We start from the raw sequence: 11,155 nt of genomic DNA on the forward strand, positions 1-11,155 counted from the left end.
CTCACCTCGAAGGGCTAAAAATTGGTGATATTTGCTTTACTCTTTATCTCAGACATCTATCTTTACTTTCTAGTAATGTATTCATTGAATTCCTTCTGTAAAGTCTAATGCCTTGAAAATTATTACTGCATTTTCATGGCTTTGTTATTTGGCATAAGGGAAGAACATAGATCAGTACTGTAACTTAGGTAAAAGATTATTGCAATCATGCTTCAATAGACCTTGTTCATTGGATAATGTTTACTTGAAGGTCTGCCTGCCTGCTTCCTTTTCACTGGTTTGTTTATTTTTCAATGTAGTCTTTTCTCCTGGAAAATATTTATGGGACTAGTGAAGATCAATTCCTACTATAATTAGTCATTAATTTTATTCCAACCTCATTTCACGGATCCTTCTGAGTTTCTTCAGGGTCTGTGTAGAGCTTCACATTTTTAGATAAGTTTTAACATCAATGCATCCAATGATGAAGACACATTCCTTAAGTCACCATTTTGATGATGAAAAGAAACCATGCTGCAATCTCACTATATGACAATTTCCTGGTTTTAAATTCTTTTAGATTAAAATTGATGCTGGACAACAAATTCTGTGTACAATTTTATATTTTCCTAATTATTACATAAAGTTAAATATTACATAAAGTATTACATAAAGTTAATATTACATATTAATATTACATAAAGTTAAAACATTATCACTTACTTAGTTTTAGGATTTCTAAAACGGTCAAAGTTCTATTCATTCACAATTTTAAGATAATAGAGTGTCCATTATGACCAAGTGAGATATTTTAAAATTTTTATTTGTAGTCCTTAAAGGTTGTCCTGGGTAATCAAGTCCAGTGCTTCATGTGTCTTAGTCTACTGTGGGCCTCTGAGCCTGATGTGACCTGTGGTTTTATTTTCACTCAACAGGATTAAAGAAAAATTTCACTAGGAAGAAATTATTACTTGCTTACTTTCTCCAATATCTCTTGCATACATAAAAGTACTTAATATAATTCTATACTGACTGAAAATGGTGTTCCTATTAGAGTAATTGTTTATTTTTTGTAGCCCCACTCTTCACTAAGTCTTGTCCCTTTCCTATCCCCCCCCTTCCCATAAAACTTTACTGGATCCACTGGAAACACATTTCCATTCAGCCTCATCTTAAAAAGTCCAACCTTAATTAACCTACCCCCCTGGTAGTCCTGCTATAAACTTTCAAGGCCCTGACTGCAACCAGAATCCTTCCTGAAAGCCCTCTTCTGCTACAGGGAAAGCCTTCTTCCACTCCACCCCTTCCTGGAATCCCTTCTCTGCACCACCAGAAACCAGGCAACATCCATGTCTCCTCCTATGATCTGCCTTGCTGCACCAAGAACCCTGCCTACATCAGGCTCCTCCCTCTAATCCTAACTCTAATCCTCTAATCCCTAACTATTCTATTCCCTCATAGTCCCATTGCTCCCATATTTTATTACCTCCAAGCTCTTCCCTTCCTTTTCATACCCCACTCACAACCAGACTTCTCCCTAGACCCCTCCTGGTTTCATCAGAATCTCCATCCATACTAGTCTACTTCTAAGTGGCCTAACGTCTCAAACCCAGCCCTGAAACTACCTCTTCCCACAAAGCCCTTCATGCTTCACCAACAAACCTCCACCTCTCTATAACTGCACTTGTAGCCCCACCTTGGTTGACCAGAAGCTTCTCACACAGCTCATCTCCTGCCTGTAAAGCCAGCCCTGCTCCACCACAGGCCTCTCTACCTCCCATATCTACTCTCTCAATGGCTGCATTTTTCCAGAGATGAATCCTCTCCTTATTGGATCCTCCCAGAGAACCACACCCTACTCAACCAGATACCCTGCCCATAATTACCCAACACCTTTGTAGACCTTCCACTCCTTCTCAAAGTCCCTCTTCCAATTAACCCCATGGCTCCAAGCCTAACCTGCTCTAGAAAACCCTGACTAGACAACCCCCACCACACTATCCCATCTCTCGACTTCCAACATTGCTCCACTGGAAAACACTGCATCCTTTGGCCTCCCTCTGGAAGTCTCACCAGTCTCAACTGTAAATCCCTGTCCCTTCATAGTCTCTTTTTGAAGGTTGCCTTGCTTTACCGGAAACCCTGTCCAAAGTCTAATGACCTGCCTTGCAACACTGAAATCCCCACCCAACCTTACTCCTCTTTTCGAAGTGGTGACTGGCTACACCAGAAACCCTGTCTTAACTAGTCTAGTCCACTGGATCCTATCCCTGCTCTCACAAAGCTCTGTTCCTGAAAATTTCCTCCATACATTGTTACTACATTCTCCTCTGCCAGAAACCCCACCTCCACCCTAACACAGTTCCCAAAGGCCTGCCATTCTCCACCAGAAACTCCGCCCCTTACTAGCCCACTTCTTCCTAGCACCGCTCTGCCCTCTCACAGACCTTGAAAAACCTCTCCCTCATAGTTTCGCATTCCTGCACCAGAATCCCCACCTTCTGTCAATCTCTTGCCTACATTCTCTTCCCTGCCTTATGGAAAACCTCACCCTACATATCCCACAAGGGCTAACAGTGCTACACCACAACCCCTCCTCTAGTAACCTCCTCCTTTGTAGCCTTGTTCTTCCTTTTCAAAGCTCTGCCCCAAACAGCCTCTTCCTCAGTGACCCCACCATCTTCCACTGAAAACCCATCCACCTGCCAGTCTCCATCTTAAATTCCCACCTACTCCACAAGAGACACTTCTCTTAACAAGTCTAGTCTTTTCTGTCCCCACCCTGCTGTCTAAAAGCCCTACACAAACTGGCCTTCATCCTCAAAGCCCCGCCCTGCACCACCACAGAGGCTGTGTCAATATCAACTCCTCCCTTGAAACAGAAAGGGCTCCACCAGAAACCCCACACCACCTCATCCTTGAAGTTCCCACCTAATAACTTTTACTACAAATGTGATTTTATAATAGTCACAGAATTCATACTAATCCATATGATAAGAAAGCGGTATTGCCAAAAGAAAACAAAAATTAGATAGTTATTAGATGCCTTAGTCTAGTTTGGGGTTCTGTTACCAGGCAGATACACATTGTGTGAAAATGTGTGAACATGATTCCTCTAACTGGAAAGCATTCTTTGAAGTATCAGTAAAGTTTCATGAGTGATCATTTTATTTCTAGAATTTTCGTGCACATTTGTGTCCATTAACTTAAAAATATTAGTTATTTTAAATCCGCTAGTTGGGTTGAGGAAAGAGTAGTAAGATGTAAAAAGATGACTTTAAACTCATCTCTCCAGGGGCTGGGAAGGTGGCTCAGTGGTAGAGTGCTTGCCTTGCATGCCTGAGGCCCTGGGTTCGATTCCTCAGCACCACATAAGCAAAAAGAAAAGAGCTGGAAGTGGTGCTGTGGCTCAAGTGGTAGATCGCTAGCCTTGAGCTGAAGAGCTGTGGGACAGCGCCCAGGCCCAGAGTTCAGGCCCCACGACTGGACCCCAAAAACAAAACAAAACAAAACAAATCAACTCATCTCTCCAATGAATAATTTTGGACTTGCTTACATTACTATGTACCAGAGTTTTTAGTAACAGAAATTCTCTACCAGAATCCATTTTGAATTTCCTCCTTCCACTAAAGTGCCCTTTGGAAAAGATTGAAGTGAGATTATACAGGTAGAATGCCAGAAATAAAAACATATTTGAGATCTTAACAAAATCATGGTGAAGACTCTACCAAATGTGCTTTAAATTTTCTAATAAAAGGAACTTAAGCATATTTAACTGCAGACTTTCTGAAGACTAGAAGACAAAAATATAAGAAATGCCCTCTTATACCATGGTTCTGAAAACAAAACAAAACCAAGGAAAGACAAAATAATGAGACAGAAGGGAATGAGGAACTTATACATGTGATATAGAATGTAAAAATACACTGAATCAGGTCAAAATAATTTTGGTCACAATGCCTGGTTGTTCAATATATTTCATTGTATATATTGTTCTTTGTTAACCTGTGACTTAATATAGGTCTCAGCAGGGATCTGCCAAGGTAGTTGTGTAGTTAGTCAATTTCATCATTGCAAGATCATCAGGATGATAAACTCCCACACACCTTAACATACCTGCAACAGCACTAGACATACACTCCTATTGGTCCAACAGTGTAAGGTAGAGACTGTATTTTACCCAAGCTTTGTATGTGGTATGCTATGGTTTTTTCAGGCTTAATACAAAATGACTCTGCCCAGAATTAAATGAAGGCATCTATAGCTAAAATGATTTAGGGTCATTGTTAACATGTAACGCATGCTGAGGTTTTTATTTATACCTCTCCTTTTCCCTTTCTTCCTTTTCTTTTCTTTCTTTTTTCTTTCTTTCTTTCTTTCTTTCTTTCTTTCTTTCTTTCTTTCTTTCTTTCTTTCTTTCTTTCTTTCTTTCTTTCTTTCTTTCTTTCTTTCTTTCTTTCTTTCTTTCTTTCTTTCTTTCTTTCCTTTTCTTTCCTCTTTTAGGAAATGAGTATACTTGTTTGCTGAACAAGTATTCTACCATTAGAATAATCCTTCTTCAATTTACTTACTTTGCTCATAAGTTATCCAGTTTGCTGAGGCCCGAACACAGGCTAAGTTCCTCACCTCTGTCTCCCAAGTAGCGGGGATTACAAATGCATTCCAACATGTGAACTTTTAGGACGATATGAGACTCGTATTACTTCCCTTGCACACTGGTTCTGATCTGTGATCCCCTCAAATTCTACCTCTTCAATTAGTGATGTGAGTTCCAGTAGCCTGCCCTCAGTATAGATCATCTAAATGAATTATTGAAGGCAATTTCACTTTAATCCCTTTTTTGCCAGTCCAAGAGCTGTTATAGTTTTATTTCTAGACAAATTTTGTGTATATATGCACATTAGCTTTAAAATATTACTTTTTCCCCCTTTTTTTCCTTTTTAATTTTCTTGGTCAAGGGGCTTGAATTCTGGGTCTGGGCACTGTCCTTGGGGCTCTTCATATCAAGGCTAGCAGGTTACTAGTTGAGCCACAGTGCCATTTCTGGTTTTCTGGTGGTTAATTGGAAGTAAGTGTGTCATAGATTTCCTGCCAGGGCTAGCTTTGAACTACTATCCTCAAATCCCAGCTCCTGAGTAGCTAAGATTATAGGCATGAGCCACTGGCACACAGCTAAAAATATTACTTATTTTAAGTTCTGTGATTTAATTGAGGGAGTAACATGAGTGTGTATAAAGGTAACTTTCAAGTTACATCTCTAAATAAATTCAGAGTTTCATTTTCATATTTATTGCAGTTATTAATAACAGAAACTCCCAAAGTAACAGAATAATCCTTCATTTTCTCCTTCCCATAGGTACTATTGGAAGAGAATGAGTGCGATCTAAGACAATATGTACTTGAAATTATAAAAAAAATATTTTGATGATACATAAAAAGCCAGATAACACAACGTGCTTTTCATTTTCTAAAGAAAGGAATGTCATGAAAGTATATTTATTGGCAGGCTTTTCACCTGAAAAACAAAGAAAAAACAATATCATAAAAAAGCTGAAGGGGATCAGCAACCATGTAAGTGTGATATAGCATTGGAGACTTTAAGACATGAACTGGTTCAGGTAAAGTAAAACTTTGGAAAAGTTATCTGCTCACTAAATTTATTCATTATAAATTTTTCATTTTATTTATATGTCACTTAATATATAAATACATACATGTGTGTGTAATATATATATCAGCTGTGTAATATATATATCAGATACAGCTGATATATATTAATTGTATGGTTATGTATGGTTAGGTAATTTCATCATGTCAAGTTCATGGACTTCCATAAACCTTAACAACTCTGCAACACCACTGCACATGCAAACTTAAGTGTTCACCATTGTGAGCTAGACCCGTGTTTTACCAAAGCTTTATATATAGGGTGTCATTTTTTTCATTTAGTCTTGACACAAAATGTGTGTGCTCCTAGAAATGATGGTATTAATAACTACAATAATTTAGTGTAAATCTTTACATTGAATGCATGCTCAGTATGAGTTGTTCCTTTTTTCCTTTTCTTATTTTATCTTTAGGAGGTTGATTTGAGTTTTGATGTTGTGTTTGCCAGACAAGTATTCCACCACTGGAGTCACTCCACCAATCCTTTCTTGTTTAAGTTACTTTACTCATAGAGTAGCAATTTTTACACCAAGCCCAAAAAACAGGGATCATTATTGCATTCCAATATCCCTACCTAGTAGGTTGATATGGGTGATACTTTCCTTCCTAGACTGATTTAGAACGGTGATCCTCTCAAATTCTATCACTTCAATTAATTGCGTGAGCTCCAGTTCTCCATACTTCTAGAAGATAGGACAGACATAAATGATTACAGGTAATTTGAGTGAATCATTGGCTAATATAGGTGATTTGATACTAAAGTGTAGGGTAAATTTGAAAGTATAATCACAGTAGTCAGATATTTTGCTAAGTAATTTTGTTTCACCTTAATAACACATCTTGACCAGAATTAAGGACTTACTTTTATGTCTGTCAACTTGTATGTCATTTGGTAAAATAAACTTCACGTCTTCCATGTGGGATAAAGAACTTTGAATGGTCTGATGTGCTGGTTCACATCTATAATCATGGTTAGCAATCAGAAATAAATAGATCACAATTTAAACATAGCCTAACCAAAAATTTAAGAAGTCCCAATCTCAACAAACTAGTGGATCATGTTGAATCATGCCATTAATCTCAGAACCACAAGAGGCTAAGCCTCTGCCTAGTACTTGTGTCACTTGGGTAACTGGGACACTTGGAGGCAGTAACCTCTACTGATGCAGAAACTGGGCTGAGTTTTAGCAAGATGAGGGAGGAGTCTGCCCCACCTTCCTAGGGTCGACCTCACAGAATGCAGTGAGCATGCTTGCTTTCCTCCTCCAAATGGCTTAAGATGCCATGCTGCTGAGTGTTCATTATTTGATTCCAGTGACCTGTGGTAGAGGTGTAAGGAAACATTAAATAAATTTCCCATATGCCAATTAAGCTGCTCTCCCAGCCTGTGAGTTCAACTCAGCAAGTGTTTATTATTTGAGAGTTGAGAATACTGAGGTAGGGGAGAGAGGGAGGGTGAGTGAAAGAGACGAGAGATATAGAGAGAGAGCTGGGCGCTGGTGGCTCACACCTGTAGTCCTAGCTACTCAGAAGGCTCAGATCTGAGGATTGCAGTTCAAAGCCAGCCTGGGCAGGAAAGTCCGTGAAACCCTTATCTCCAATAAACCACGGCAAAAACCAGAAGTGGCGCTGTGGCTCAAGCAGTAGAGCGCTCACCTTGAGCTCAAGAGCTGAGGGACAGTGCCCAAGCCCAGAGTTCAAACCCCATGACCGACCAAAAAAATAAAAGTGAGAGAGGGGAAGGGAGAAAAGAAAGAAAGGAAGGAAGGAAGGAAGAAAGAAAGAAAGAAAGAAAGAACAAAAGAAAGAAAGAAAGAAGGAAAGAGAAAGAAAGAAAGAAAGAGAAAAAGAAAGAAAGAAAGAAAGGAAGGAAGGAAGGAAGGAAGAAAGAAAGAAAGAAAGAAAGAAAGAAAGAAAGAAAGAAAGAAAGAAAGAAAGAAAGAAAGAAAGAAAGAAAGAAAGAAAGAAAGAAAGAAAGAAAGAAAGAAAGAAAGAAAATGATTGAGAATGAATTGTTTGGAGTCAGGAGTCATATGTCAGAGGTACTACCTGTATTTGGTGTTAGGTCTGCCCCAGGCCATGCAGACACTATTCAGACACCTTCACAATTCTTGGCTAAGTTTCACCCCTTCATGTGTTACCTAGTATCTGGCACACATGGAGGCAGCCACCTCCCCATCCTTTTAAGTCACAACCTGGTCAGCCTCTGGTCACACTTTCCATCTGACCAGAGGTGAGTTCCAGAACTTGAAGCCACATCCAGATCCAGTGTATCCAGAGTTTCCCTCAAACGGCCACACCTCATCTGGTCCTTCACATAGGTACATCCTTCCCCCAGGTTGAGTCCCCCATTTTTTTACATGGCTTTCCACCATATATGGCATGGGCAGCAGTTCAGTAAATAAATTACTTTACCTGAATGAATACTGTGTGGTGTTCTCTTCATTGGGTACCTAATGAAACTCACCTAATTAATATACTTTACACTTCAGAGTTTCTAGTTATGAATCCATGGTTATTTTTGTGACACATGTGAGATCAGTATCTACAAAACATATTTACTAACTCATCATTTAACAGTATAGTTCTGCCTAGAATCTAATAGCAGCTTAATTAACTATAAAGTCTATTTTGTATGCTTTGCTTTGCTTTGTTTTTGCTTAAAGCAATAGAAGAGTTGGTGAGACAATCTGTGTGAAGCCTCAGGGTCTGTGTTGGAGGGGCAGAATGATGTAGGCTCCGGCCTCAAAATTATCTGAGGACTGTGTTTGTGTATGTGAAAAGCTCTTGGCATGCCAAGCTAGAGAGGGAATATGTTCTCTCTCCCTTTCTCAAAGCTCATGTCAGATTCCTGGGAACTGAGGAAGTAGCTCTTCTGCTTACGTAAGCATAGACGAACAGCTAGTCAAGCATTTTCCTGAGTACAGGGAAGTGGTTTGAACTTGCTCTAAAATAGTTTAGATAAAAATATACAAAGACATTGTCTCATAGTCTAAGCAAAATTGTATCTGTTGAAATTCTTTGTGTGAATGTCTCCTGAATAAATCTTGGCAAAGATAATACTTGCTTGTCTTTAAATACCCACTAGCAATAAAGCACATAATGCAGTGGCAATTGCTGTTTGCACTCTGTATCCCCTGTGTCCTGGTGATTTTGTGACCCTTACCCAGGGACCCCAATGCCTTAGACGTTGACAACTGGCACCCAAACAAGGACCCTGCAGTGTTGAATTCAGGAAGGTATATACAGGTAAGTACTTTTTTAATTACAGGGTGATGGGACAAGTTAAGTCTACTCCATACTTACATATGCTAAAACATTTACTTGCTGCTTATGGTATAACTATTTCTTCTTTTGTCATAGAAATGTGTATTAATGTAGTTAGGGAATGGAATCCTTGGTTCCCCGTTGAAGGGACATTAGATGTTGATAATTGGAAATGAGTAAAATATAATGTAGAAAGAGCTGTTCGAGAAGGGGAAAGTATTCCTGTTAGTTTTTATCCATTTGGGCTATTTTACATACCCTTTTTAAAGCTTTAAATGAGAAAAGAGGCCACCCCTTCTATTGTAGATTTACAATTGGACTCTGAGGTTAAGGACGTAATAGATAAGGATGCATCACAATTAACAGAAAAAACAAGAGGTAAAGAAAACTGAAAAGGAACAATCTGAAAGCGTAAATAGAATGTCTGAGCAAATGGAATTGATTTTATCAAGATTACAACATATGGAGTTAGAAATTAGCAGAGTGAAAGAGAATCTAAGAAAGTGAAAGTAAAACAGCCTTCTCCTCCTCTGCTTGCCGAAGCAATTTTTACCGTGTCACTCCCTCACAAAACAGAAGGCTTAGACAGTGAGTTTGATGATGAAATGCATATTTTTTCTTATCCTGTAATTTGACCACCCCATATGAATGATTTAGCTCAACCAGCCAAATATGAAGGTGTTGTTGTCAATGATATTAGTAAACTTAAGAAGCATTGACGTTGTATGGTCCTCAGTCTCATTATGTTAAGGAATTGCTTAATGGGCTTGCCCAACATTACAATAATTTTGCTCTCGAGGACTGGAAGTTGCTTTGTAGAGCCTAATTAAGGATCCTGAATACCTACAATGGCAAATGTGGTTTACTGAGTTATGTACAGAAAGGACTAGACAAAATGCACAGAGCAATAATCCGCGCCTGTAGGTCATAACCTTTCCCATGTTAAGTATAACAGAACAATATGCAGATGCTCATATGCAAGTGAACTCTCCTGAAGAGATCCATGAGTAGTTACGAGACATAGGTATTGAGGCATGGGAGAGGATTCGGCTGGTAAGAGAGCATTATGGCTTCTGGACAAAAGTAATTCAAAAACTTAATAAACCCTATGTTGAATTTTTATCATGATTGAAACTGACCTTGGAACTTACTGTTGTGGGAGAGGCTGCACAGCAACAACTGCTGGGCATGTTGGCTTGTGAGAATGTTAATGAGGACTGTAGATGAGCCCTATTGCCTATTAAAGAATCTGGGGATGTAAATATATATTTAACGGCCTGTAAAGACATTACATCTGAATCCCGGCTTATGCAGTTGTTTGTGCTGAAACTATGCCCACTACCTTGCATGCTTTACAAACCAAACCCGTTATTCTAAAATGTTTTGGATGTAGTCAAATGGAACATATAAAGAAGAATTGTAAAAAGGCTACTGATGTTAACAAGAGAGGAACAGGAATTTGCCCTAAATGTAAAAAAGGAAAGCACTAGGCAAGAGTGTGTAGATCAAAAATAGACAATAAAGGATAACTATAAAAATACTTACCCTATGCAGGGAAACTCTCCGTCGGGCCAGCCCCGTCGCCCAAGATTAATAACCAAGGGTAGCCAACCATTTTTCTTCCTCGTCCATGCCACAGCCCACAGCGCCGCAACGGACATGCCAATTCATTCATCTACTGAGAGGCATATTGGTTTAAAACATGCTTGCATGTAAGTAACAATTATGGTCATTCAAAAATGACAGATGTCCCCTCCCCAAACATACTGAAATCATGATTTCAAAGTAAGATAGGATTTTATGGTGGTACAAGTGTTGAGATATATGTATGAGTCTAATGTTTATCTTGCACTGAATTAGTCAGGAAGATATCCAATATCATATGGGATAATAAATGGTAGTGAAAAGATATTCCCTTGAGAAAGATATAGGAGGCTGCGAGAAGTATGGAGAAATTCAGATAATTTTGAAGGTTTTAGAAATGCAAGCTCAAGTATATCTCTTTAAGTGGAAGGGCAAAAGAAGGGGAAGAGAAGAAAATAACTGAAAGCAGATCATTGTCCCAACTTGGAGTACAATATAACTTCCAAATAAAAGAGAGACCAATATAATATGTCCCACTTAATTTAGATACATGCAAAATATTTACTTGGCTTTTTCCCACTTTAATGCTCCAAAATAAATGAAGACTTATAAGAAACTTTATGTGATTGTCGTTACTTCAACCTGAACAATAATTATG

Source organism: Dipodomys spectabilis, unplaced genomic scaffold (genome assembly GCF_019054845.1).
Source record: "Dipodomys spectabilis isolate Male_0828 unplaced genomic scaffold, ASM1905484v1 ptg000515l, whole genome shotgun sequence".
NCBI classification, from domain to species: domain Eukaryota; kingdom Metazoa; phylum Chordata; class Mammalia; order Rodentia; family Heteromyidae; genus Dipodomys; species Dipodomys spectabilis.